Consider the following 14,070-nt stretch of genomic DNA (forward strand, 5'->3'; position numbering starts at 1 on the left):
ACGGGTTTCCGGAGCAAGAGGGCATAGGCTGAAGGCGGGAGGGCGAATGATTTGCAAGGGACCTGAAGATTAATGTTTCACACGGATAGTGATGTGTGTACAGAGAGTGCTGTCAGAGGAAGTGCTGAATCGCACATTTAAAAAGTATCTGAAAGAGGAGGGATATTGGCCAAATGCTGGCAAATGGGACTAAATCAGATTTGATATCTGATCTGAGTGAACAGATTGGACTAACGGGCCTGTTTCCGTACTGCATGACTCTTTGATTCTATAGGAGGGACGACGAATAATTCTGAAAGGACCTTTCAAGTGGGAATTCTCCTCACTGGAAGTTTATCGTAACTCTATGTTCACATTGATTGATAGCTGCATTAGTAAAATATTTGACAGAGAAATGAGCCATGCACAATGGGATATAGACAGGAAAGTGGGGCTGAAACCATAACCTGATCAGCCACAATCTTAGTGCCTGGTGGAGAAGGCTCAAATTATCTAATGACCTGCTCCTGCTCCTCAGTCCCATGTTTCTGTGTTCCATTCAGCCCCTCAAACCTGCTAGACAGGAGCAATTGGAGGCTTCTTACTGCTATAAGCTGGTGCACAGAAACGGAGGAGAGCATTCGGCCCTGCAAGACTGTCCCACACGGTCTAAGGTGATTTTGGAAATATAATTGGAAAACGCAGGCTGGGTATGAAAGAGGCCCCTCATCTCTCTTTACAGAGCTTCCCCTCTCTGCAACTTGTGTTTCATTTGTTGGTCATGTTGTAAATCCAAATTCACTGTGAATACAGCCCCCATACCTCATCCAGAGATGGCTCCCAAAAGCCTCTGGTCTCCCTGACTGCAATATGCAATAACAGAGCATTCGGGAAAATAACACCCACTAAGTTTCCAATAACAGAATGTGAGAACATCAGAAACAGGAACAGGTCGTTCACTCCCAAAGTCTGCTTTGCCCTTCACTAAGATCGTGGCTTATCTGCTCTTGGTCTCAAATCCTCTTTCATACTCAATTCTTCATCGCCCTCACCTCTCTGACAAGTCAAAATCCATCTACCTCCTCTTCAAATACTTTCAGTCATCTGGCTCCCCAAACACTCTTGAGAAGAGAAATCCTGACATTCAATTCCACCTGTTTGAAGAAAACACATGCTGCTCCTATACCATGGCCTATTGATATGAACAAAAGAGATTGACACGAGGGTTTAGTTAAAAATGACTGGCCCTGAAATCAAGGCAGTGATTGACTTTTGTTGACATGAAGGACCTTAACAAAACTGGACTTAATGCGAATCAGAGTAAACTCTCCAGTGTTTGGAATCAAACATGGAACAAAGGAAGATGTTCATCATCTCAGTCCTGGGTCACTTGTGTGCGAGATCCGCAGGGAAGCTTCCTCTTCGCAAACAGCTTCAGCTGCTTCATCAATGTCTCCCCACCCTCACCCTCCCCACCATAAGATCAGAAATGGGGATTGTCACTGAAGATTCCACAATGATCAGAACATTTTTCCCCCATCAGCTCCTGAACTGGTCTGTGTCCATGTGCAGCAAGACCCAGACTCCATTGAGGCTTGTGCTGTTAACGTGTCTGTAACAGTCATGTAACAGCACTGCGTATTGCCACAGTAAAACAAGCGTCCATTCAGCACCTAATGCTGATTTCACTGGAATATGAGGAAACCATTCAGCCATTGACACTATTGGAGAAGAACAGGGACAGCCCATTCAGTGCCTCCAGACTATTACTCAGGAAGGGAAGGAGTCTAATATGATGGACCACCTCAGAGCTCCTCGAATATATTGGAAGGCAATAGCCTAGATTCTAATGTTTTCTTATTTTAAAGGAAATGTAAAGTGTCTGTTCCAGATGCAATGTGACTGGTCGAACTACACGGTATTAAGAAAACACACCATTTATTTAAACACGACAGATTAAATAAAACCAAAGGAAGAGGAATTTAGAATAACGTAATTCTATTGGACAACTTAACAGAAAAATAGATTAGATTAGATTTTACAGTGTGGAAACAGGCCCTTCGGCCCAACAAGTTCACACCGACGCGCCGAAGCGAAACCCACCCATACCCCTGCATTTACCCCCTACCTAACACTACGGGCAATTTAGCATGGCCAATTCACCTGACCCCGCACATCTTTGGACTGTGGGAGGAAACCGGAGCACCCGGAGGAAACCCACGCTGACACCAGGAGAATGTGCAAACTCCACACAGTCAGTCGCCTGAGTCGGGAATTGAACCCGGGTCTTCAGGCGCTGTAAGGCAGCAGTGCTAACCACTGTGCCACCGTGCCACCCAGTTCTTGGAGCTATTACTAATGAACTAGTCCAACGTAGGATATTCCCATAAACACAGCCCTTGCCAAAAAAGGAAAATTCAGGAATTGAAAACAGCATCAAGAGAAAATTCAGAGAGAGTAGCAGCCAGGAGACATTCCCTGAAACGTCCAACTCTGTGGAGACCCCTTTAGTTTTTGATGTTACTGAGAAACCAAAACCCAGTGATACTAATCTGTGAGAGTTGGCCATGCCCATTTAGGCTGCATTAAAACAAACCTAAGGCCTCGCTAGCTGTTTACTCGAGTGGTCTTAACTAGCCAGCTTGGTAACGGTCATTCAATCTCTCTTAAAAGAAACCAGGACAAAAAAGCCTCTTAAAGCTACAGCATCATCACACTTGTCAGCACATCGAGCTGTCAAACAGGAACCAGGGGTAACCCAGTCAGACCTTTGGCCCTGTCCAATCGAACGAGGAAGAAGCCAGTCAGTCCTTGAGTTACTTACACAGGAACAGTAGGAGGACATTCCCACCTCAATGCACTTACACTGGGCCAGAATGAGGTAATTTATGCTGATTCCTGATGAATGGCCTATTCTCATATCGTCGTCGATTGTCCTGCTTCTCGAATGCTGCCTGACCTGCTGTACTTTTCCAGCTATCGATTCTCTACTCTGATCTCCAGCATCGGCAGTCCTCACTGTCTCCACGTTGTTCCTCGTGGCCCCGTTGCTTATGGTACACACGTGGGACTTTAACGTGGTTTTCTCGCGGTGAGGAGGGAAGCCATATTTCTTGTGTGAAGTCTCAAGAAGACAACTTCCATCTCCGAGAAGACAGCCTGGTGTTCTCTATGTAGGGCTGAATCTGATGGAAATTGATACCTGTTACTGAAGGAAGGTATTGTGGCTGCTGTTGGGGATTGTGAGCAACCTGACGTTCAGTACATGTTCACACGCTGACTGCACACTAACTTGGGGAGAGTTAATTAAGGCATATAAACTATTAGGAAATTCACATTAGACTGATGAATGAACGCTCTAAGTTCAAACAATGCAGATCTGTTCATAGTGATCTTGTCTAGTGCTCGTCCTGTTCAGTGTAACCTGTATGCCTTACTCTGTCCAAGTCTATTTCCACGCTATGATCTGTCTGACCATGCTTACTATGATCTACCTCCGTTGCTCATAAATAAAGTGTTTCCCTGTACTGAGGTACATGTGACAATAAATCAAACCAATCAATTCTGGGTAAAGTATGGAATTTCTCACCCTATCAATGTCTGCTTTATAAATAAGTGATCTCTGCCACTCCTCGTGTTTCAGCATCACTATTTCTTCGTCTCTCACAGCTCTACAAACACTCAACGTCTTCACTCTATTCTCATGATACCATCACTCAAGTCTGTGGTAAGGAGATCATTCCCAGAGAGTGCCCCAAATACTCTCTCAGCAAGGCTCTACAACTGCAGGAAGATGGCTTTACTTATGTGCTCGAATCATCTTACAATGAAGGACAGCATACCATTGACTGCACCCCTTACTTACACAGGGTTTGATTCAGAGCAGTCAGCATTGACCTGTGATTGGGAAATCATGCTTCCTAAATTTGTTAGAGTTCTTTGATGAAGTGACCAAGGAGGTTGACGAGGGCAGAGCAGTAGACGTAGACTCTATGGATTTCAGTAAAACCTTTCAATAATTTTCCACATGGCAGGCTGCTCTGGAAGGTTCCATCACGTGGAATGCTGGGGAAACTAGCCAATTGGATACACAGTTGGCTTGAAGATAGAAAGCAGAGGGTTCAGTGGAAGGATGTTTTTCAGACTGGAGCCTGGATCCATTGCTGTTTGTTGTCTCCAATTTGTTTGAGAATGTACAAGGCATGATTAGTCCGTTTCTAGATGACACTAAAATAAGTGGTATCGTAACCAATGAGGAGGTTTATCAGAAATTGCAGCAGGATCTTAATCAGATGGGGACGTGGGCCGAGAAATGGCAAATGGAATGTAGTGTAGAGGTGTGAGGTCTTGCCTTATGGAAGCTTAAATCAAGGTAGGAGTTTCATGTTGATTGGGAGGGCCTTAAAGGGTAACTTGGGAAGGAAGACCTTTGCGTTTAAGTGCACGGTTCTCTGAGAGTGGAATCACATGTAGACATGGCAGGGAAAAGGCTTTTGGCACATTGGATTTCATCAGGCAGGACATTGAGTATAGCAGTTGGGAATTTATGTTGCAATTACACAGGGCATTGGCAAGGCCGCAATTGAAGCATTGTGTTCAGTTGTGTCACCTTATTATAGGGAGGATGTTATGAAATTAGAAAGAGTGCAGAAGAAATTTACAAATACGTTGCCAGGACCCAATGGTCTGAGTTATAGGGAGAGGTTGAACAAACTAGGACATTTTTACAGTGTAGGAGACTGAGGGGGTCTTTTAGAGCTGTATAAGATCATGAGGGATATGGATAGGGTGAATGCTCTCAGTCTTTTTCCAAGGTTTAGAGAATCGAGGACTAGAGGGGTTGAGTTTAAGGTTAGAGGGGAAGGAATAAAAGGGAAACTGAGTGGCCACTTCTTTACACAGAGGGCTGGTGCGTGGATGTGCTGCCAGCAGATGAAGTTGAGGGGGTACATTAACAACATTTCAAAAGCATTTGGATAAATATGTGGATAGGAAAGGACTAGAAGGATGTGGGCCAACTGCAGGGAAATGTGGTTAGCGTGGATGGACATTTCCAAGGTGGCGTCGAACCCTTCTGTTCATTAAAACCAAACACCCAGAAAAGCTCGCCTCACCTCGTAATCTGTTAAAATATGAGGCACAGATCTCCTACATTCCACTATTTAAACAAAAATTAACAAGTTAGTTTCTTAACTTTAATAGTGAACACTAAACAGCAACTATTCACAAATACAAGCCCCTCTGTTTCTTAACTACTTACTATCTGACTCCAACTCTGTAAAAATATGCTGTTCCAACAACCCACATATTAAACATTATAATCTCAAGACCACTCAATCTCTATCTTCCCCGCTGTGTTCACTCTTCCAGCTGCTGATCTCATGTTTTTTTTTACTGCAAGTAGGTTTTACATGAACATGTATCTTTGATAGAGAGTGTTTGAGATGGCCAGTTAGCACTCCTTCTCTAATCACATCTAGAAATGGGAGTTAGTTGTCCTTTTCTTCCTCTCTAGTGAATCGGATTCCTGTGAGTTTAGCGTTGATTATCCAGTGTGTGTTCTCTATTTCATCAACGCCACACTCACAGGTATCCGATTCGCTAGAGAGGAAGAAAAGGACAACTAACTCCCATTCCTAGACGTGATTGTACAGAGAACACCGAACGGAGAATTCACCACAAAGGTATACAGGAAAGCCACACACACAGACCAAGTCCTAAACTACGAAAGCAACCACTCCAACACACACAAAAGAAGTTGCATCAAGACACTCTTCAAAAGGGCCACAACACACTGCAGTACACCAGAACTGTAAATAGAGGAAGAAGAACACCTATACAATGTATTCGCCAAAAATGGATACCCGTGCAATTTCGGGTAAAAAATGAGGTCTGCAGATGCTGGAGATCACAGTTGAAAATGTGTTGCTGGTTAAAGCACAGCAGGTTAGGCAGCATCCAAGGAATAGGAAATTCGACGTTTCGGGCATATTCCTGATAAAGGGCTTATGCCCGAAACGTCGAATTTCCTATTCCTTGGATGCTGCCTAACTTGCTGTGCTTTAACCAGCAACACATTTTCACCCGTGCAATTTCATCAACAGATGCCTAAGGGAAAGACACCGGAATGAGGACATGCCGCAACCCAAAGGACTAGCCACACTACCATACATCAAGAGCATTTCCGAACTGACAGCCAGACTACTGCGACCACTAGGACTCATAACAGTACACAAACCAACAGCCACTCTCACACAACAACTCACCAGAACGAAGGACCCAATACCCAACCTGAGAAAAATCAATGTAGCGTACAAAACCCCATGCAAGGACTGCACAAATCACTACATAGGATAAACAGGAAGACAACTAACGATGCGCATCCATGAACACCAACTAGCCACAAAACGACACGACCAGCTATCCTTAGTAGCCACACACACAGATGACAAGCAACATGAATTCGACTGGGACAACACTACTATTATAGGACAAGCCAAACAGAGAACAGTCAGGGAATTCCTAGAGGCATGGCACTCATCCACAGATTCAATCAATAAGCACATCGACCTGGACCTAATATACCGACCACTGCAGCGGACAGCTGGAACTGACAACCGGAAGCATCAGATTCAAACCACTACACATGCCGGAGGAAAGATCACAGAAGCGCTTCACAGGAAGCTCCCAAGCGCTGAGGATGTCACCTAGACAGGGGACGAAACGTCTGCAAAACAAATTCCCAGATCGGCGAACAGAACCAAAATAATTTGATTGCTTTCAAGGTGTCCAAACAATAATATTCAAATTCCGTTGACTTCTGGTATTCTGAGCGTTATTTAAAGTCTTTGGTTGTATTTGAATTGTTGTCAAAACAGCAACCAAAACTCACGTTTCCATTTCCCAGATAATTGTTGTTTTTGGAACAGTCTGACCTTTAGCTGGCATCTGTGACTATACCTTCTATTCAGCAAAACCCGTTCTCGCTTAAAGTGACCAGACATGCTTTCAATTGCAGAACACTTCACCCGTTCAGAAAAAAAGAACTTTTTTCTTCTGATTCTTAACCGCATTATTATGAAATACATAATTATTAATCTCAGTTATACATTTCATTTTAATTCTGCATACATATATAACATATAGAACATAGAACATATAACATAGAAGGATACAGCGCAGTACAGGCCCTTCGGTCCTCGATGTTGCGCCGACCGAATCCTACCTAACCTATACTAGCCCAATAACTTCCAAATGCCTATCCAATGCCCGCTTAAATGACCATAAAGAAAGAGAGTTCACCACTGATACGGGCAGGGCATTCCATGAACTCACAACCCGCTGTGTGAAGAATCTACCCCTAACATCTGTCCTATACCTACCACCCCTTAATTTAAAGCTATGTCCCCTAGTAACACCTGACTCCATTAGCGGTAAAAGGTTCTTAGTATCTACCCTATCTAAACCCCTAATCATCTTATACACTTCTATCAGATCTCCCCTAAACCTTCTCTTCTCCAATGAGAACAGCCCCAAGTGCCTCAGCCTTTCCTCATAAGATTTTCCTACCATTCCAGGCAACATCCTGGTAAACCTCCTCTGCACTCGTTCTAAAGCTTCCACATCCTTCCTATAGTATGGCGACCAAAACTGCACACAATACTCCAGATGAGGCCTCACCAGAGTCTTATACAACTGCAACATGACCTCAGGACTCCGGAACTCAATTCCTCTGCCAATAAAGCCCAGTACACCATATGCCTTCCTCACAGCACTATTTACCTGGGTGGCAACTTTCAGAGATCTGTGTACATGGACACCAAGATCCCTCTGCTCATCCACACTACCAAGTAGCCTACCATTAGCCCAGTAATCCATCATCTTGTTATTCCTACCAAAGTGAACGACTTCGCACTTAGCTACATTGAATTCCATTTGCCACATTTCCGCCCAGCTCTGCAAATTATCTATATCCCGCTGTAACCTACCACTTCCTTCCTCACTATCCACAACTCCACCGACTTTTGTGTCATCCGCAAACTTGCTTACCCAGCTTTCAAGTCCTTCCTCTAGATCATTTATAAAGATAACAAAAAACAATGGTCCCAAAACAGATCCTTGTGGTACACCGCTAGTAACTGCGCTCCAAGATGAACATAATCCATCAACTACTACCCTCTGTCTCCTTCCAGCCAGCCAATTCCTAATCCAAACCTCTAATGTATCCTCAATGCCATACCTCCGTAGTTTTAGCATTAGCCTACCATGTGGAACCTTATCGAACGCCTTACTAAAATCCATATACACAACATCTACTGCTTTACCCTCGTCCACTTCCTTAGTCACCTTCTCAAAGAACTCAATAAGGTTTGTGAGGCACGACCTGCCCTTCACAAAACCATGCTGGCTATCCCTGATCACGTTATTCCTACCCAGATGTTCATAAATCTTATCCCTTACCATTCTCTCTAAGACTTTGCCCACCACTGAAGTCAGACTCACTGGCCTATAGTTACTAGGGCTATCCCTACTCCCTTTCTTGAACAATGGGACCACATTCGCTATCCTCCAGTCCTCTGGTACTATTCCCGTTGACAATGACGACATAAAAATCCAGACCAATGGCTCTGCTATCTCCTCCCTAGCTTCCCATAGGATCCTGGGGTAAATGCCATCAGGCCCAGGAGACTTATCTATATTCATCCTTTCCAATATTCCCAAAACCTCTTCCCTGCATATTTCCAGGGCATCCATTCTAATTATTTGTGATTCCATATTCACATCAGCAACAGTGTCCTGTTCCTGAGTGAATACTGATGAAAAGTACTGATTTAATGTCTCTCCAATCTCCTCCGCCTCCACACACAACTTCCCACTACTATCCTTGACTGGACCGATACCTACCCTAGTCATCCTTTTATTCTTGACATACCTATAGAAAGCCTTTGGGTTTTCCCTAATCCTACCAGCTAAAGACTTTTCATGTCCCCTTCTCGCTTCTCTTAGCTCCCTCTTTAGCTCCTTCCTGGCTACCTTATAACTCTCAATCGCCCCTACTGAACCTTCACGCCTCATCTTTACATATGCCGCCTTCTTCCCTTTCACAAGGGACTCCAATTCCTTACTAAACCACGGCTGCCTCACAAGGCCCTTTACACCATGCCTGACTGGTACATACCTATCGAGGACACGCAGTAGCTGCTCCTTGAACAATCCCCACATCTCATTAGTGTTCTTCTCTTGAAGCCTGTTTTTCCAATCCACACATCCTAAGTCATGCCTCACTGCATCATAATTTCCCTGCCCCCAGCTATAACTCTTGCCCTGCGGCGCACGATTATCCCTCTCCATCACTAAAGTAAAAGTCACCGAGTTGTGGTCACTGTCCCCGAAGTGCTCACCTACCTCCAAGTCTAACACCTGGCCTGGTTCATTACCTAGAACCAAATCCAATATAGCCTCCCCTCTTGTTGGCCTGTCGACATATTGTGTCAGGAAACCCTCCTGCACACATTGTACAAACACCGACCCATCTAATGAACTCGAGCTATAGCTCTCCCAGTCAATATCTGGGAAGTTAAAGTCCCCCATAACAACCACCCTGCTACCTTCACTCTTTTCCTGAATCATCCTCGCAATATTATCCTCTACTTCTCTAGGACTATTAGGAGGCCTGTAGAAAACTCCTAACAGGGTGACCTCACCTTTCCTATTTCTAACCTCAGCCCAAACTACCTCAGATGGCAAGTCCTCTTCCATCGTCCATTCCACTGCTGTGATACTATCGTTGACAAGTAATGACACGCCTCCCCCTTTTTTACCCCCATATCTGATCCCACTAAAACATTTGAACCCTGGAACGTGCAACAGCCATTCTTGTCCCTGTTCTACCCACGTCTCTGTAATGGCCACAACATCGAAGTCCCAGGTACCAACCCACGCTGCAAGTTCACCTAGCTTATTCCTTATACTTCTGGCATTGAAGTATACACACTTCAATCCACCCTTCTGGTTACAGGCACCCTCCTTAGAGATCACTGCATTATTCCTAACCTCCCTACACTCAAGGTCCTGTACCCTAAAGCTACAGTCCTGGTTCCCATGCCCCCACGGACTTAGTTTAAACCCTCCCAAAGAGCACTAGCAAACCTCCCCCCAAGGATACTGGTGCCCCTCAGGTTCAGGTGTAGCCCATCCTTTTTATAGAGGTCCCACCTTCCCCAGAAAGGACCCCAGTTGTCCAGAAACCGGAATCCCTCCCTCCTGCACCATCCCTGTAGCCACGCATTTAACTGCTCTCTCTCCCTATTCCTCGACTCTCTATCACGTGGCACGGGTAACAAACCAGAGACTACAACTCTGTTTGTTCTAACTCTGAGCTTCCAACCTAGCTCCCTGAAAGCCTGTCTGACATCCTCACCCTTCTTCCTACCTATATCGTTGGTGCCAACGTGGACCACGATCTGGGGCTGCTCCCCCTCCCCCTTAAGGACCCGGAAAACACGATCAGCGACATCACGTACCCTTGCACCTGGGAGGCAACATACCAAACGTGAGTCCCTGTCGCCCCCACAAAACCGTCTGTCTGTCTGTACCCCTCACTATCGAGTCCCCAAGAACTATTGCTCTACCTTTCTCCACCCTACCCTTCTGAGCAACGGGGCCAGGCTCCGTGCCAGAGGCCTGAACCTCGTTGCTTGCCCCTGGTAAGTCATCCCCCCCACAAGTATCCAAAACGGTATACTTGTTCTTGAGGGGAATGACCACAGGGGGTCCCTGCACTGGCTTCCTCCTCCCACTCCCCCTCACTGTCACCCATCTATCTTGAACTTTCAGAGTAACTACTTGCCTAAAGCTCCGATCTATGACCTCCTCTGCGTCCCGAATGATCCGCAGTTCATCCAACTCCAGCTTCAGTTCCCTAACACGGGTTTGGAGGAGCTGGAGATGGGTGCACTTCTTGCAAGTGTACTCAGCAGGGACGCTAATGGCTTCCCTCACCTCATACATGTTGCAAGAGGAACACTGCCCTCTCTGCACTGCCATCCCTCTAAAAGTAAGCTTTCCTTAAAAAAAAACAAAACCAACTAAATCTAAAGAAACAAACAAGGAAAATGCAGCACTTACCCGCAAGTCACAATTGGTCATATTATTAGGTTAGAGGAGGTGGAAGGGTGGGAGGCACTACTCGTGTAGTGCCTCGGGTGACTCGCCTGCGCGTTTAAATAAGGGGAGAACAAAAAACCTTACCCAAGTAACCTAGCGCGCCTTCCGGGTCTGCTACCGCTTTTTTTGGAAAGAAAACTTTAAATTTTTAACTATTAAATAAACGACCAAACTTACCCACCAGCCGTCGCGAAGTCTTCCGAGAGACTGAGGCCTAAAACTCGGAGCCAGCGTTTAAATAAGGGGAGAACAAAAAACCTTACCCAAGTAACCTAGCGCGCCTTCCGGGTCTGCTACCGCTTTTTTTGGAAAGAAAACTTTAAATTTTTAACTATTAAATAAACGACCAAACTTACCCACCAGCCGTCGCGAAGTCTTCCGAGAGACTGAGGCCTAAAACTCGGAGCCAGCGTTTAAATAAGGGGAGAACAAAAAACCTTACCCAAGTAACCTAGCGCGCCTTCCGGGTCTGCTACCGCTTTTTTTGGAAAGAAAACTTTAAATTTTTAACTATTAAATAAACGACCAAACTTACCCACCAGCCGTCGCGAAGTCTTCCGAGAGACTGAGGCCTAAAACTCGGAGCCAGCGTTTAAATAAGGGGAGAACAAAAAACCTTACCCAAGTAACCTAGCGCGCCTTCCGGGTCTGCTACCGCTTTTTTTGGAAAGAAAACTTTAAATTTTTAACTATTAAATAAACGACCAAACTTACCCACCAGCCGTCGCGAAGTCTTCCGAGAGACTGAGGCCTAAAACTCGGAGCCAGCGTTTAAATAAGGGGAGAACAAAAAACCTTACCCAAGTAACCTAGCGCGCCTTCCGGGTCTGCTACCGCTTTTTTTGGAAAGAAAACTTTAAATTTTTAACTATTAAATAAACGACCAAACTTACCCACCAGCCGTCGCGAAGTCTTCCGAGAGACTGAGGCCTAAAACTCGGAGCCAGCGTTTAAATAAGGGGAGAACAAAAAACCTTACCCAAGTAACCTAGCGCGCCTTCCGGGTCTGCTACCGCTTTTTTTGGAAAGAAAACTTTAAATTTTTAACTATTAAATAAACGACCAAACTTACCCACCAGCCGTCGCGAAGTCTTCCGAGAGACTGAGGCCTAAAACTCGGAGCCAGCGTTTAAATAAGGGGAGAACAAAAAACCTTACCCAAGTAACCTAGCGCGCCTTCCGGGTCTGCTACCGCTTTTTTTGGAAAGAAAACTTTAAATTTTTAACTATTAAATAAACGACCAAACTTACCCACCAGCCGTCGCGAAGTCTTCCGAGAGACTGAGGCCTAAAACTCGGAGCCAGCGTTTAAATAAGGGGAGAACAAAAAACCTTACCCAAGTAACCTAGCGCGCCTTCCGGGTCTGCTACCGCTTTTTTTGGAAAGAAAACTTTAAATTTTTAACTATTAAATAAACGACCAAACTTACCCACCAGCCGTCGCGAAGTCTTCCGAGAGACTGAGGCCTAAAACTCGGAGCCAGCGTTTAAATAAGGGGAGAACAAAAAACCTTACCCAAGTAACCTAGCGCGCCTTCCGGGTCTGCTACCGCTTTTTTTGGAAAGAAAACTTTAAATTTTTAACTATTAAATAAACGACCAAACTTACCCACCAGCCGTCGCGAAGTCTTCCGAGAGACTGAGGCCTAAAACTCGGAGCCAGCGTTTAAATAAGGGGAGAACAAAAAACCTTACCCAAGTAACCTAGCGCGCCTTCCGGGTCTGCTACCGCTTTTTTTGGAAAGAAAACTTTAAATTTTTAACTATTAAATAAACGACCAAACTTACCCACCAGCCGTCGCGAAGTCTTCCGAGAGACTGAGGCCTAAAACTCGGAGCCAGCGTTTAAATAAGGGGAGAACAAAAAACCTTACCCAAGTAACCTAGCGCGCCTTCCGGGTCTGCTACCGCTTTTTTTGGAAAGAAAACTTTAAATTTTTAACTATTAAATAAACGACCAAACTTACCCACCAGCCGTCGCGAAGTCTTCCGAGAGACTGAGGCCTAAAACTCGGAGCCAGCGTTTAAATAAGGGGAGAACAAAAAACCTTACCCAAGTAACCTAGCGCGCCTTCCGGGTCTGCTACCGCTTTTTTTGGAAAGAAAACTTTAAATTTTTAACTATTAAATAAACGACCAAACTTACCCACCAGCCGTCGCGAAGTCTTCCGAGAGACTGAGGCCTAAAACTCGGAGCCAGCGTTTAAATAAGGGGAGAACAAAAAACCTTACCCAAGTAACCTAGCGCGCCTTCCGGGTCTGCTACCGCTTTTTTTGGAAAGAAAACTTTAAATTTTTAACTATTAAATAAACGACCAAACTTACCCACCAGCCGTCGCGAAGTCTTCCGAGAGACTGAGGCCTAAAACTCGGAGCCAGCGTTTAAATAAGGGGAGAACAAAAAACCTTACCCAAGTAACCTAGCGCGCCTTCCGGGTCTGCTACCGCTTTTTTTGGAAAGAAAACTTTAAATTTTTAACTATTAAATAAACGACCAAACTTACCCACCAGCCGTCGCGAAGTCTTCCGAGAGACTGAGGCCTAAAACTCGGAGCCAGCGTTTAAATAAGGGGAGAACAAAAAACCTTACCCAAGTAACCTAGCGCGCCTTCCGGGTCTGCTACCGCTTTTTTTGGAAAGAAAACTTTAAATTTTTAACTATTAAATAAACGACCAAACTTACCCACCAGCCGTCGCGAAGTCTTCCGAGAGACTGAGGCCTAAAACTCGGAGCCCGCGTTTAAATAAGGGGAGAACAAAAAACCTTACCCAAGTAACCTAGCGCGCCTTCCGGGTCTGCTACCGCTTTTTTTGGAAAGAAAACTTTAAATTTTTAACTATTAAATAAACGACCAAACTTACCCACCAGCCGTCGCGAAGCGTTCCGAGAGGCTGAGGCCTAAAACTCGGAGCCAGCGTTTAAAT

This window comes from Hemiscyllium ocellatum, chromosome 46 (assembly GCF_020745735.1).
Source record: "Hemiscyllium ocellatum isolate sHemOce1 chromosome 46, sHemOce1.pat.X.cur, whole genome shotgun sequence".
Classification (NCBI taxonomy): Eukaryota; Metazoa; Chordata; class Chondrichthyes; order Orectolobiformes; family Hemiscylliidae; genus Hemiscyllium; species Hemiscyllium ocellatum.